Source organism: Marmota monax, unplaced genomic scaffold (genome assembly GCF_021218885.2).
Source record: "Marmota monax isolate L192 unplaced genomic scaffold, Marmota_monax_Labrador192_F-V1.1 WCK01_AAM20220418_F8-fsc00236, whole genome shotgun sequence".
Taxonomy (NCBI): Eukaryota; Metazoa; Chordata; class Mammalia; order Rodentia; family Sciuridae; genus Marmota; species Marmota monax.
Window position 1 is genome coordinate 822,927 of NW_026693806.1, and position 15,249 is coordinate 838,175.

Below are 15,249 nucleotides of genomic sequence, written 5' to 3' on the forward strand. Positions count from 1 at the left end.
GAACCAATCAAATCCTCTCTCATGTTCTACCTTATTCCCCCAAAGACATATGAGGACCTTCTGTGCACCAAGTACTGTGTTTCATTCCAATGATATAAATGTAGAAGGGATTTTGTAGCCATGGATTTTCTTATCTTTGGTACGAATTCAATATATGACTCAGTTTCTTATCAGTAATAGACTAGCGGTCAGGATTTTGTTGTGTCACAGTTCTCATCTACAAGATAGCTATTACTTTAAAGAAGCCCACTGTGGAGAGCCATCCACAGACGACGCCTGAGGACCTTTTCAACATCATAGCCAGTGAGTGGGAAAGTCTGGTATTGGGAACTTACAGTGACACTCCTGCTGTTAAGATGGCCCAAGTACATGTGAACTCCCCGCCAGCTCTGATCAAAAAGGTCCCTCATGCCTCAGGGACAGGACCACTGCGGTCACATAGATACACAGCCTCTCAGAGATGGGTGTAAACTGCCAAGATGACAACCAGCCTGTTGACTGGCAAGACATCAGGAAGCAAGACTCCACCCCTGAAACTTATCCCCACCTTTGATGTACCCCTTAAATAAACCATGGGAGCCATTTTTTAACTGTACAGCTCCAGTTCCTGTGTGGGCTGGACCTAGCAGTTACTCTGCATTTAAAGCTATTTTTCTGACTTTTTCTTTTATTTCTTCAGTAATTATTTCAGACTTTATTTTCTCAGGTGACTTACACCCTCTTGGGCAGGAGAAAGGATCTCCAGCATGTGCTGGTGGCCTCGCGATAGTCCACGAATTTGTTAGGACCTTAGACTTCAAGGAACAGAAACCTAACTCAATCTGGCCTAAAGAAAAATCAGAATTCACTGGCATGTGTCTATGAAGGCCAGAGCTGTCCTCAGAAAATCCAATGATGACTTCTCTCCCCACCTCCTTCTTCAGTCCCTCTTAGCTCTCTGCTCCTTTCCATGTCTGAACTCAGTCTTTCCTAACTACAAGAGCAGGAGACACAGCACAGGCAGCTCAAGGCTGCATCAATTTGCATTAGCAGCTCCCAAGAAGAATCCTTTCTCACTCACAAGTAAAATTCAAGGGAAGAACACCAATAAACCAAACTTGGGTCATGTGACCAGACTGAGCCAATCACTGTGGTCAGAGGCAGGAGATACCATGATTGGTCAAGTCTTGGTCACAGGACCCCCCCTTAGCCCATCAGAACCATAGAGGGCAAAAGAAGAACAGCTCCCCCACCTGGAGGACATGGGAAATGGACCTCATGTTGAATATGAGGACGGGAGGAAGCAAGGGAGAAATGGTGCTTATACCAGGAGAATAAAAGGAAAAGTTGCTGTTCCACAAAAGATAATGTAGTAGGAGGGAATTTACCAAAGAGTAATTAGCTTTGGGATTGTTTCTAATGGCCAGCTTATTTAGAATATGTAAAATATGAATATTTTAAAAAATACAATGAGCTGGCAATTTATATAGGATACATGGATGTAGTGAGTTGGGTTTCCCTCCATGTACAGAAGAGGGCACCGATGCTCAGAGAAATTACCAGAAAGAAAAATAAATAAATCTCACTGACAGCCCATGGTTAGTATGCTCAAGAGCTGGGACATAAACCCAGCTTGCTCGACTCCAAAGCTTGTACTCTACAAGTCTAATCTGCCTGCCAAAGGCAAAATGTAGCCCAGAAGAAAGGTGGAGAGGTGAACAATAAGTTCCTCCTCTATTTATAGACAGAGAACACAACCAGAGAGCCCCAAAGGGCACAAGCGCCAAGAATGGAATCAGTTTTTCCAAGTCCTTCATGAGGACATTCTTTGCTTCCAAAGTCGAGGTGGCACCGGAAAGCCAGATTACACATCAAGAATGCCAGGGCAGCCAGGGAAATGCAGCGAAGAAAGGACAGTGAATCCAGCAGCCAGGGCTCATTAGTGGCCTGCAAGCAGCTGCTTCAGGGCCACATATTCAAATCCAGCATTTAAAGAGGTTTCCATGAGCAATTGGCTGAGAAATGGAGGCTCCAAAGGTAGGTCTCATTGGAGATGTTTGACAATAAATATGGTGATGTCCACATGTTCTATAGTTACAGGAAAGCAGTACTAGAAGAAGAAGGGTTAGATAAAATCAGAGTATCATAAAAACAGTGTTCATCTGTTATTTGTAGATAAATAGAACGATGCTAGAAAACCAGTGAAACTCCACATTGTGTATGACCACAAGAACAGGATCCTCATAGAATAAGTCATGCTCCATGTATGTACAATATGTCCAAATGCTCTCCACTGTCACGTATATCTAAAAAGAACAAATTTAAAAAGTGGGGGGAAAAGTGCTAGAAAAAATTGTAATTAATGAAAGAAGGAAGAACCCAAATTAACTTGACCAGTTGAGACCTAGACTTGGAAAAAGTGAATCCGGATCACAACAGGGCTTTTAGTAGGTTTTGTCTTCCTGACACTATTTTCTCACTCTTTTCTTCAGGTAACAGATGCATCCTGGTGACCCCATGGGCTATTGGATGCTTGTGATACTTCACTACACCAGGTACAGTCCTTGGTTGACTCAGTGTGACTCAAGACACACCAGCCAGTCCTCCAGGATTGACAAATGGATGTTGGGAGAGAGCTATCCTCTCCTTCCACTAGGTCGCCAAGCTGGGGTCACACAGCTGGAGACTTTATAGGCAGCCCCAGGCTTCATTGACTCAGAATTGCAATAACTGAGGCAAAAGAGCTTTCTCTCCCCTCAGCACCCATACATAAAATCCGTCTTCCCTGGCCCTGTGACGGTAGCCAATTCACAAATAGGAGAGACAAGCCACTCTAGAGAGGAAGAAGTGGAGAAAAAGAAAGGAAAGAAGCAAAAGGCTTCAAAACCCTGATTCTAGCCCTACCTGCTCTCCATGTTGGACTCCCCTTTATTTCAAATTAGGTTTCTGTAGCTGGCAACCAAAACACAACTCACTAATATAATAATATAATTCCCATCCACACCTCAATTAGTGGGATAGGGTACCTGTAAATAGATAGGAAAACTGTGACCTGCCAGAACCTCTAAGAATGAATATAATTAAAGAAAAAAAAAAGGCACTGGCCCTATCCTCCAAGAGTTCAGGGTCACAGGAAGTTCCTTTGCTTTCCTGCTTTGAATTAGAAATTCCTCATAAATGATGGTATGTCAGTGTCCAACATATGCACGGTGGGGGTGAAGATAAGAAGAATCTTTCATAGTTACAACCCTCTTCCAAGAGAGAATTAGGACTGGGTGCAGTGGCACACACCTATAATCCCAGAGGCTTGGGAGGCTGAGGCAGGAGGACCAAAGCCAGCCTTAGCAACAGGGAGGTGTTAAGCAACTCAGCAATACTGATACCCTGTCTCTAAATAAAACACAAAGTAGTGCTGGGGATGTGGCTCAATGCGGAGTGCCCCTGAGTTCATTCCCCAGTACCCTCCCTCCCCGCCGGAATAAAAGAGAGAATTAAGAGCACAAAATTTATCTAGGAGACCTGAGAAGTACACATAGAACTGGGGACAGTGTTCAGAGCTTTGTGGTTTCCCACTGAGACCTCAGACCTGTGGAGCCTCTCAGTGGGCTTCTATGTCCTCCTGTCTCCACTATCCTTTCCTCTTTCCTGGGAGTCCCTGGTCTTCGTGGGCTTTGGGGCTCCTCTGTCCTACCTCCAGGATTCCCAGAATATCAGTCTTATTTGTTCATTTCCACAAGTTCCTGGAAAGAGCTGAGCCTGGCTTCCTGGAGGATGGGAATCCAGGCCTGTTAGCATGGCATCTAAGTCCAACAAAGTTTTACCTGGTTGAGGATGCCATTGCTCCTCCCACAGCACCACCCACCAGCTGCCACACATGGAGATCGGTCTCTCTCTCTCTCTCTCTCTCTCTCTCTCTCTCTCTCTCTGTCTTACCAAAAACATTCTCCCAAACAGAAGGGCAGAGTAAGAAGTAAGTTGGAGAGGGACACCTACCCCAGGAGCAGCCTCCGGATTATACCTCTCCGCGGGCCACAGTGTGGGACCAACTGGGAAACCTAGGCCGTTTCATTACCTCCACAAACACAACAGCCTGTCGGATGCTTGGCACAGCTCTTACAAACTATTCCAGTTACATAAGACAACTATTCAGTCTCATTTTTTATAATCCTACTCTGCAAGATTTTCTTTACATGAAAGGAGAGATTTTAAATTGATGCATTCCATTGGAGGATAGAATCTTTTCCAGTTCCAACACCCTGTACTGTCTCATAAATGCTGCTGGTTAAGAAGTTTTATAGCCTTTCACATTTGGCTGCGTGTTTTAAAAACCTTAAAATTTTACTAATTTTTCTACCCAGCAATTTAATTGCAGAGTATGGACTGGCTCTACCACTTACCAGCTATGGATTTAATTTCTCTGAGTCTCAGACTTCTCAACCCTAAAATAGGAATAATATAGGAGTACCTACATCATAGGCTGACTTTGAGGATTAAAGAAAATAGATGGAATGCCTAAGAATCATGTGTAATATCTGGTTACATGCCATATAAATGCCACCTACATAAGTACTTGGAGGTTAAAATTGGAAATGCATTTCATTATTATTTTAATTGACAAATTTTATAAAAATATGTAATGAAAGGTTTTTGGTGAAAAAATAATTATGTGCATCTATACAATGGAAAATTACCTAGCCATTTTAGCAGAACATTTAATTATATAAGAAGATGTTCATAATATATTGCTAGTACAAAAAAAAAAAAAAAAAACCAGCATTTGAACTGGGGTTGTGGTTCAGCAGTAGAGTGCTTACCTAGCATGTATAAGGCGCTGGGTTCAATCCTCAACACCATGTAAAAAATAAATAAATAAAATGAAGGTATTCTGTCCAACTTTTTAAAAGCAGTGTTCAAGTGCAGTTGGATCCAAATAGTAAAATAAAAACGAAAGGGAATGCTTTTAAAGTATTACTGGTAGATAACTCCAATTGATGGTTCGACCTCACCAGCCAATTGGAATTCAGTTGGGAACTTAGAAAAGATGTGGGATCCCCTGGCTCTAGCAGTTCTGATTTCACTAGCCTGCTCTGGGACCTGTGCCTCAGGACTTTTGTTTTCTTCTGCATGCCTGTTTTTCTTCCCCAAGTCTTCTAAGATAAAAATGCATCACTTTTACAATTAGAAATTAAAACGTAAATGCTATTTAAAAAGCAAGTCAATTACCCCCATGAGGCGTCTGACTAAGCAGTTCTATCAGGACTGGTCCACCAGAGCATTTTCTCCCGGGGAGAGCTGGAGTTTGGTAGAACAGGGGGAGCAGACTGAGTCACTGCCCTGGAGAACAGTCCTGGGGAGGGCTCTGGGGAAGCAGGACTCCGGGAGGGTAGGGACATTGGCTGCCTGAGGGTCCAGCGCAGGGACTGAAGAGGACCCCCAGGCAGGCTTTGCTGGCTGAGCCACTGTGCGCAGGTGGCTCTATTGTTGATGGCCCTTGCTGTCTGAGACCTTGCTCGGTACGTGTTGTGATATTTCTGGAGGTCAGCATCCTGTTTTCTGTTTTCCAGCACACCGTCTTGATAAAGGCTGGGAGAAGCTGGTACAACAAGAGGGCAGGCAGCAGAAGGTCTTTGGCTGCTAAAAAATGTAACTGACAAAAACATCCAGGGCTGTTTGCATTTTTCTTCCTCCATGTCTAGCGTTAAATGCCTTGGGTTTGATGATGGAGCTTCTTCAGCAGATATTGCATTTTTATTTTTCCCATTCATTCAGCAAGTTCTTATTGAGCACTTATTATGTGCCAAGTCATGTACCAAGGGCTTTCAATCATTTAGTTCCTATTCAGATCCTTAAATGACTCAGGTATTGTTATTAGCTCATTTTTTTTTTTTTTGCAGATAAAGATTTGAAGTTCCAGGAAGTTATTGGTCCAAAGTCACCTAGCAAGTTGTTAATCGTCGCCATCGTCATCAGACTGGCTGCTATTCACTGAGGACCTCCTCTGCACCAGATTCCAAACTACGAGCTTTATACCCACTTTGTGCTTGCTAAGGTGTCACCTCCCAGTGGCTCTCAGAGGCAGGGACATTATTATCTCCCCTGTTTTGTAGATGAGGACACTTAGAGAGAGGCAGAATAACTCACCCAAGCCCACATAGCTTGTAGGCAATGGGAAAGGACTTCTATCCAAGTGTGTTAAACTCTTCAATTCCTGGTCTTCAACCCTAAGTCACATTTCTCCACTGCTTAACAACTGAGCCTCAGAAGTCAGATTTGATGCCTTTCCTATACAAAACATTTAAGATACATCAATTACAGATGTTCACCTCAGTCTGTCTTAGCCTTTTCTCAACATCAAGGTTTCTACATCCTACAAGCAGATCATATAAGGAGCTGTGTTGTGGTTTGGTTGTGAGGGGTCCCCCAAAAGCTCATGTGTGATACAATGAAATAATTGGGTTGAAAGAATCTTAACCCAATCAGTGATTTAATCCCCTGATAGGTATTAACAGAGTGGTAACTGAAGTGGTAAGGTGCGGCTGGAGGAGATGGGAATTGCAGGGTGGCTTTGGGTATATATTTGTATCTGGCGAATGGTGTCTTTCTCTGCTTCTTGATCATGAAGTGAGCTGTTTCCCTCTGCCACACACTCCACCATGATGTTCAACCTCAACTGGGGCCCCAAGGAATGGCTCCTGCTGTCTATGGATGGAGACCTCTGAAACTGTGAGCCCTTAAATAAACCTTTCCTCCTTACAGTAGTTCTGGTCGGGTCCTTTGGTCACAGCAGTGAGAGAGCTGTCTGAAACGAGCTGGAATCCTACTCCAGCCTAATTTGCCTTTTTATACATCTAATTCTAATTCTCTTTGTAACTATTATTTCAGGCATATGCCCATTATCATCCAAAGAGCCATGGCAGTAGAGAATTATGAGAAGATGAAAGACAAGACAGGAAAAGGGCACCTGCCAGTTGCCACGGTAAAATGTTCAAAGGGAGCAGGAGGCAACCATTAGCATTCAGTTTAATGGTGTGCTTAGCACCATCCATAACTGCAAGTATGTTTACCGCTTCATATTTCCTTCGTGAGCTGGAGCCACAAATCTCACTGTCCATATTGAAAGCGAGTTAATGGTTCTAATTATACTTGGGCTCCCGTCATTCCTCAACCAAGGATGGGGCGATCAGAGATCCCCCATTACCCCAAACTCTGTGAGCAGATACCTCAGACCTTGGTCTCACAGGATAGGCCACTTACCACCCCATGGTTCCTGATGATTCTGAGCTGCCAATGATGTGGTGCCGAGCACCCCCACACTGAAACAAAAAGAGGCCACATCTTGCCCCAGGAGCACTTCTTCCGGATGCTTCCCATTTAAATGGCACATTACAAGCTGTTTACCCATCCAGCACAGCAGTGAGGAAGCACCATTGCCCACGCACTGCAAATGGAGATACTGAGATAAAGAAATAGCACCTGGAACGTGAGTCAGCCACTTCCACAGAGAGAATGGAAAAGTTGCTAAACATGCGAAGTTTGCTACAGGGCTCCCAACTTTATTCTTCTGCCCTGGGTGATCCTCGAATCTAAAAATCTATCAGGATCACCTGGGAGCTGTGACTCCATTCTAGATAAGTGCATCCAAAACTTGGCCAGGGGCCAGGGACCAGGCATCTCTGTTTCACAGATGCCGCTCCGGTGAGGGGGCAGCTGGGCTCAGGAGGCACAGGAGTAGTAATAGCGGCAGCTTTATAAGGTTGCCCAATGGCTTGAATGTGTGCCCCCAAAATATGTGCTGGAAGTTGAATCTCTAGTGCAACAGTGTTGGGACATGGGAGGTATTTAGGTCCCAGGGGGCTCTGTCCTTATGGAGGGACTAATGCTGATTATAAAAGGACTCAGGTCTTTTATGAGTTCTACCTCATCCACTCACATTTTTGCTCACCCTCCTCCCTACTGCCATATGATGGTGCACAATATGGCCCTCACCAAACCCCAGACCTCAGTAGATGCCAGCACCAGGGACCTTGGACTGACCTGCTACTAGAACTATGAGTTGAGCTCATGTCTGTTCATTGTAAACTACCCAGGCTCAAGTATTCTGTTGTAGTAAGTAATACTAAATAGACTAAGGTTGTCAAGAAAATAAAGTCCCTGATATACATGTAATGCCAGACAAATGGCAGGCGAGACGGGTGGGTATCCATGATCTAAACTGTTTCCTACAGAAGCGGAGGGGAAGGGCTGTCTCAGACAAGTGCGTTTCCTTGTGGGCGAGTGGAGTGATGTCCAGCTTTACATTCTCAAAACTGTTGAAAACACATAGTGAGAGAGTGCTTTTTTTTTTCCTCCTCTTTTAATGAGAAGGAGTCCTAATTGAGAGGCAGCAACAAGGACTTCAGACAGTACTTGAAGAAGATGAACAGCTCTGACCAACCCTGCCCTTCCCATTTCTGAAAATACCAGTTCTGAAAATGCCAGGCTAAGTATTCCAACACCCAGATGCCCGCTGGGAAGACGAGCAGAACCCTGCAGCTATTTGGTTTGGGTCCACTTAGATAGATTCAGAAAATGGCTCTGTTTTTCCAGGTTCCCTGCGTGCATGTGGTTGCCTCACAGACAGCATGCATTGAGTGCTTGCTGTATGCAAGAGCCAAGTCATTTTCCTCTACAAACTGTCTTCTCATTTAATTCTCAGGGACCCTAAGATAGGTAATATTTTAAGAAAGTGAGCGAGGTTCAAAGAGTTTAAGTAACTTACCCAAGATTACACAGGAAGTGAAAATATTGGAACTTAAACTCTACAGGCTTCACCCTTCATCAATATACAGTGCTCCCTCACAGGATTTGGCTGGACAGTAAATCATGGTGATTATTCCATGGCCAGTGGATTGCAAAGGCTGACTTGCAAGCAGGCTCCATCCCCACACTCCAGCTCAGAGCCTGTCACCTGCCCCCACTGCCTGACCCTTTTTTATTTTTATTTTTGTCAGTTTTTGTGTTGCTGTGACCAAAAGACCTGACAAGAACAACTTCAGGACAATTTCAATTTTGGCTCATGATTTTAGAGGTTCAGGGTCAGCAGATTCCACGGTTCTGGGCCCAAGGTGAGGCAGAACATCATGGCAGATGGGCATGGTGGAGGAGAGAAGCTCAGTACTCAGTAGCCAGGAAGGAGAGAGAGATTCTGATCAGATGCCCACTCTCATAATCTAATCATTTTACCTCTGACCATTCTTGCATTGTCTCACACATGAGCTCTTAGGGGACACCTCATATTCAAACCAGAACACCTTGCTTTCACTGAAAGGTGAACAGTAGCCTCTTTGGAGGCCCACAGAAATATCAGGTGATCCAGAGCCCCTCCAGCACCATGAGGACAGCTCAAGAAGCAGTATCACAAGGTTTCCAAGACTCTTCAAAGCTGTTCGTATTTGAGATTGCATTCCAGCCTCTACACAAGCCTGTAACAGATGTGTTCCCATTCAAAGAAAAGTGTAGCAAGAGGAAGTAAAAAGTCGGGTCAGCAAAGAAGGAGAACATTTCTTTCTGCCCCTCACTCTTCCCCCTCCTTTTTAACCTGTTGCCTCTATTGATCATCCTTAGGGAGATCCATACAATATAGTGTAAGAGCCTAAAATAGGTGGCACATACATAACTAGATGTTTTACTTCACCTTGCAGACATTACTAATTGATTTCAGCTAAATCAGACATGACTAATTGATTTCAGCGCTCTTTTCCACTGCCTCAATTTTCTATTTTACCAAGAGCTCCTGAGAGCAATTGCCAATCAAATGATGTTGGTACTGAAGCCTAGATTAGAAGCCCAGCTCTGGCTGTATGACCTTAGACATGTTACTTGATCTCTCTGAGCTTTAGCTTCCTTATCAGTGATAACATAAAAGATGATCCTTCACAGGGCTGTTCTGAACTGTCTGTATAGCTCCAGGCTCCTTATTGAGCACACAGAGTGTTTCTGGTAAATGCTGTTATCCATCCCATTCCTTAATGGCATTTTTTGGAATATTACTCTGCACCTACCACTCTGCTGGGCGCTAGGAATACAGGAGCAAGCAAGTAAGATAAGGTTCTTGATTTCATGGCACATTTTAGTGGAGAGAGCAGTTTTTGGTAATTGATTATCAAATTATTTCAGGTTGGAATAAGCATACACAGGAAAAGTTCAGAGTAATGAGACAAAGAACACCAGTTTGGGGCGGAAAGCAACATGGGGCATCTCAGACAGTCCAGCAAGCTGCACCCTCTCAAGTGCCAGCCTTTGAGTCCCTAGCAAAGGGGGCAGTTTATTCCTAGCGCTTCTCCCCCGCCCTCTCCAGTTTGATTGGCTCTTTCCCTGGGGTGAGAGAAACAGCACTCAGCGCTAGATTCAGGCGCTCTGACAAGGCCCTTTTTAGGTCCCAGCTAATCTGCAATCAACCTGCAATCTGCAGAGCCAGCCCAACCACCCCAGCCAATCAGCCCTGGACCCCTGGGGACCTCCTGCACAGGGCCCCTTACTTTCTCATTCCCTCCCTCTCCCGTCCCTCTCTCACCCTGCTTCCATCTCTGCCATTCCTTCCTCTGTTTTCTTGTACCTTCCCCCACTACTTCCTGTGCCTGTGGGTCCAGAGCCCACTGCTGCCTGGGGTGTGTCCCCTCTGCCCCCTTGATAGCTACCTGTTGCAAGATCAGCTTCCCAACTACAGGCTGGCTAGAGACACAGCCAAGAATGGATGTCTGGGAAGGGGACACTTCTAGAGAACTGTAGTCTCAGGTCACCAAAGGGTAATTTTAAAGACGTGTGCATTCAAAGAAAGAGCTAAATAACAACAGACTGCAGCCATATGATGTTGACAAAGCATCTTCAGAGTGTTTGTCTGAAGAGACCTTAGGCAGGTGAGGAAACTAGAGTCTTAGGGCATCAGGATCATGGAGACGGGTCAGCAGAGGAGCCAAGATTAAAAACAAAAACAAAAACAAAAAAAACCGGTCTATTTAAACACTCCTTCTCCCCGTAAAAATGCAGATTTTTCTTCCTCTTCGTCAGTCAGGCACTTCAGAGAAACAGAACCAAAAAGACATAAATAGATATATAGAGGAGACATATAGATAGATAGATAGATAGATAGATAGATAGATAGATAGATAAATGATAGATAGATATGGATAGCAAGTCCAAAACCTGCAGGGTAAGCCAACAATCTAGAACTTCAGGTGAGAGTTCATGTTGCAGTTTTGAATGTGAAATTCCCAGGGCAGCTAGCAGCTGGAAAACAGGCAGAATTCTTATATTATAGTCTTGAAGCAGAAATCCTTCTTCTCTGGAAAACTTCAGTTTTTTTCTCTAAGGCCTACACCTTATTGGATGAGTCCCTCCACATGATAAAGGGTAATATGCTTCACTTAAAGTCAACTGATTATAATTGTTCATCACTTCTCTAAAATGCCTTCATAGCAACATCTAGACTGGCAATTAACCAAACAACTGGGCACTATGGCCAAGCTGAATTGACACATGAAATTAACCATCACACCCTCCTTGGGACATTTTCTGCATCATCTCACTTAATCCTCACATTAACCTGTTGAGGGGGCTGATGACATCATTCCCCACTTAACAGATGAGGAAACCAAGGCTCAAAGAGAAAAGGTGACTTCTCTGATCTCTTGCACAGCTCATATGGCTGAGCCAGAAGATTGCCTCCCATCACAAAGGATGCTCAGGGTCTTAAGGAGAAAACAGTGAGAACTATGTTTAGCACAAACCTACTGGAAAAAAAAATGCAGTCATCTTACACCAGCATTCAAGCAATGCTTCAGTGATTTATAGCTGCCTCTCTTGGCCTCTTTCAAGTCATTTAGGAGAGATGCATCGGCTCCCTCTGGAAGATCACATTTGAAACTTGGAAGAAAACCTGGGTGGGGGGGGACAAGGAGGAAAAGGAATTTTTAATCATACATATATCCTTTTGTGCCTTTTGCAGTTTGAAATGTGAATGCATTGGTTATCCAATTAATGAAATAAAAATAGAATAAGAAATAAAAGTGTTGCTCAACTTTCCATCTCTGTGGCAAAATACCTGACACACACAGCCTATAAGAAGAAGAGGTTTATTTGGGCTCACAGTTTCAGTCCATGGTCACTGAGCTCCATTGCTTTGAGCCTGTGATGAGGCAGAGCATCATGTCAGGGAACCTGTGGTGGACCCAAACTGCTCACCTCCTGGTGGCAGGGAAATGACAGAGGGAGCAGAAGGGGCCAGGGGCCAAATTTTCCCTCCAAGAGCACACTCAGTGACCCAGCTTCCTTCTACAGGGTTCCACCTCCTGAAGGTTCCACCACCTCCCAGCAGCACCAGCAGCTGGGGACCAAATTTTTCACCCTTGAATCTTTGGGAGGTATTTAAAATCCAAGCCACAAACCATAAATAGAAAACGAGGTTTAAAAGGAACCAGCAAGGGTCTCAGACACATGATGGCTTCATTGTCCTTTGCTTTGGACACAGAGAAAAGAAATGGGCACATCCTCCTGCCAAGCTCTTCACCAACACGGGACTCTCAGTGTCTTCTGGCTTTTTCCAAAGATCTGAACCTCTTTCCAAGAATGAAGATTTGCCACTGTTGAGAATATTCAAAGAATGTGCTTCAGGCAATGACAACAATTCCCAGAAGAGTTTGAAAAATCTTTCTGAGCAAAAGAAGACTCATTGGAAAAAGCATACATTACCCCAAGGTGATGCTTAGAAGGAGGTGAATTCACTGGGTTATGTAAGTGCAAGTTCCGTTCTATTCTTTTTTTCCTCTTCCTTTCTTTGTTCATCGGAAGTACCTGATCCCAAGCACATCCTCGAGTACCTAATTGACTACTTACTACAGGAAAGAAGCATTGGATCTGGACTATGAAATCAAGTCCCTCCCCAGTCCATGCAGGTAACATAAATAAATGAAGGCTCCAGGGAGTAGACTACAGGTACTTGTGGGGGCCACAGGAAAAGGACCGTGCTTACCCATATAAAGCTTTGTCCTGGGCAACGATCTTGTCCAGGACCAGATTCAGCCATAGTCCACTGGATTACCACCATTAAATGAAGCTTTCTCTTTATAGACAAGAGGGAACTGAAGCCAGTAGAAGTGTAGGGAGGAAGACTTCAGATCTATAAGGACTAATAAGCTAATAATGGGAGACAGCAACGAAATGATCAGCCTCGGGGGAATCAGTATCCTTCCCTGGGAGGTGTTGGAGAACATAAGTTGATTTTACACCAGTTACGTGTCTGAAGGAGGGTCCAGCATTCAATGATCCCTTGGAATTGATGGCCTCCAAATTCCTCTCCTAGCCATGGATTTGGTGGGTAAGTGGCTGATACATGGCAGACTCAGAACAATAGCTGTATCTACTTAGCGCTAGATCCACAGCCCTTCTTCTTTTATCCATATTTAATCTTCCACTTCCAACACCCCAAAGTGCCCCATGGCACATTTTGTTTTTCTATTTGTTTAAAAGAAATAAAAGATTTTTTTCTTCCATCCTTCCTTTTTTCTTCCTTTCTTCTTTGATATTTCTTACTTTTTCTTCCTTCTTTGAGACCCTTTTCCCTCTCTCTGTCCTTCCCTCCCTCTCCACTTGTCTTTCCCTCCACGCCCCGCCCCCATTCTTTTGCTAATAGCCCCCATTTCTTTAGGAAATCATTCTCAGGCCTGTGGCTCATTTCCTGCTCCAGAATTGGATCATCTGATCCAGGCCTGTCCAGTCTTTGGAACTTCACCTTCTTGGCCACAGTGATTGTTTCAGGGATGATGAGCACATGTCATAAGACACAGTCCAAAAAGAGTGAATACAGGGACCTGTGTGACAACCCCCTTTTCCATTAGACTTGGATGTGGAACAGTGGAGACATGGAGATGCTGGAAGCCATCTAGCCATGGTATTTTGTCTGAGACTGAAGGTTTCCCACAAGGCAGAGGAACTGTGAAATGGAGAGAAACTCCATCTGGATCCTCTGGATTTTTCCTGTTATATATGATAATTAACTTCTTACTTTGCTAAAGTCATCTTGAGTTGGGTTTTTTGTCTTTTATCATCAAAATAAATCTCCACAGATACATCTGCAAGTAGCAGCATGGACCTTGAATATGAAAGCATTCTCTATCTGCCAAAATTCCCCATGAAATTGCACATACTTTTGGGAAAGGAACTGATGTAGGGGCAAAATTTAAGAATCATAAGGACGAGAAGGACCTCAATAAGTTCCTTTGGGAAACCACCAATGGTTTTTAAGTTTTATTTCAAAAACAGAACCCTTTTACAAAGAAAAATCATATCTAGGGCCCTAATACATAAATATATTTCTTGCCTCATTTCCACTCTGGTTGTACAGGTTTGGTAACTATTCTGCCAGGTCTTTGCATATGGCATTTCCACTGACCGGAAGGTATTCCTGTCGCAATTGCCCACCCTCCCAACTACCCTAAGCCAGTGTCCTAGGCAAATTCTTATCAATGTCTGCATAATTCAGTCTAAATGTCACTTTCATTGAGATGCTTCCTTTGACATCTATGGCTGGTGTCCTTCAATGTGCTCCCATATCACCCTCTATTTCCCACCTCAGCACATGGAACACACTGAGTGGTAAGCCACCATATCTCATCTGCCTGTCCATCCAGAAGTCAATTCTGAAAGTACAGATTTGGATGCACTGTTGGGTGAAACATGATTATTTCTTGAGTGAATGAGTATTCAAACGGATGAGTGAGATCTTTGCTCCCAACTACCCCTCCCCGTGCAGTAACCATCCCCCTCCCCCTGCAATAACTATCTGCTTCTTCAGATTGGAATTTAAGATTTAACCATTTCAGTTTGGCATCTGAATTATGCAACAGAAGAGTTAAGAGAAGTGTTTCCCTGCTTGTCTGCAAATTATCCTTCCACAGTTTATTTTATTCAAAGAAATAAGTTGATTTCTGAGTTCAGGGACCAGCAGTCACTTCTCTAAGCACTTAGGTAAGTGATTTAAACTTCTTCTAAGATGTAAGCGTCACGAGAGTGGGGATTTTGTTTTCTGTTTTCCTCATTGATGTATTTTTCACACCAAGGAGTACCTGTTGCATAATGGGGATTCGATAAACATGTGTTAAATAAATGATTGAATCAGAGGGCATTGAAGTCAGAAAGTGTTCCTGTTTGAACATGAGGTATCCCTCCAAGCTCCCATGATTGATTATACAGGGATGTTTGAAGATGAATTGATTGGATGTGAGAGCTGTAACCTAA

The 15,249-nt window shown here is 43.9% G+C and overlaps 1 long non-coding RNA gene across 1 annotated transcript; it reads left to right on the forward strand.

Moving 5' to 3' along the window:
- Positions 1-1,752: 1,752 nt before the first annotated feature.
- On the forward strand, positions 1,753-6,737 carry LOC124105111 (uncharacterized). The gene is made up of 3 exons (XR_006855636.2): positions 1,753-2,016; positions 2,472-2,534; positions 5,874-6,737. It is a non-coding gene; the product is annotated as an uncharacterized LOC124105111 (long non-coding RNA).
- Positions 6,738-15,249: the final 8,512 nt, after the last annotated feature.